Raw genomic sequence first — 370 nt, 5'->3', positions numbered from 1 at the left:
TCTCTTTTTGTGTCTTCTTTTGGATTGATTCTTCTTTTTTAAAAAAATTTACTTTTGGCTGTGTTGGGTCTTCATTGTTGCGCGTGGGCTTTCTCTAGTTGCGGAGAGTGGGGGCAAGGGAGGAGGACAGGGAGGAGGAACCCAAATAAAGCTGGGTATGCCCGTGGCTTGAAGAGACAGAGTTCAGCATCTGGGGAGCCCAAGGTGACTAGAACTTTTCTGGCAGAGCTGCAGAGGGAAAAGGCAAAGCTCTGGGGCTCTGCAGTGTGTCCCCTCCAGTTCTCAGCATGCACAGAAGTGCCCAGAGGAAGATCCAGGGAAAGACCCTGGAACAGGGAAAGTGGAACAATTCTGAGTTCACACGGGCCAG

This window comes from Kogia breviceps, chromosome 6 (genome assembly GCF_026419965.1).
Source record: "Kogia breviceps isolate mKogBre1 chromosome 6, mKogBre1 haplotype 1, whole genome shotgun sequence".
Classification (NCBI taxonomy): domain Eukaryota; kingdom Metazoa; phylum Chordata; class Mammalia; order Artiodactyla; family Physeteridae; genus Kogia; species Kogia breviceps.
The sequence above is the reverse complement of the archived record's forward strand: the minus strand, read 5'-3'. Positions refer to the sequence as shown.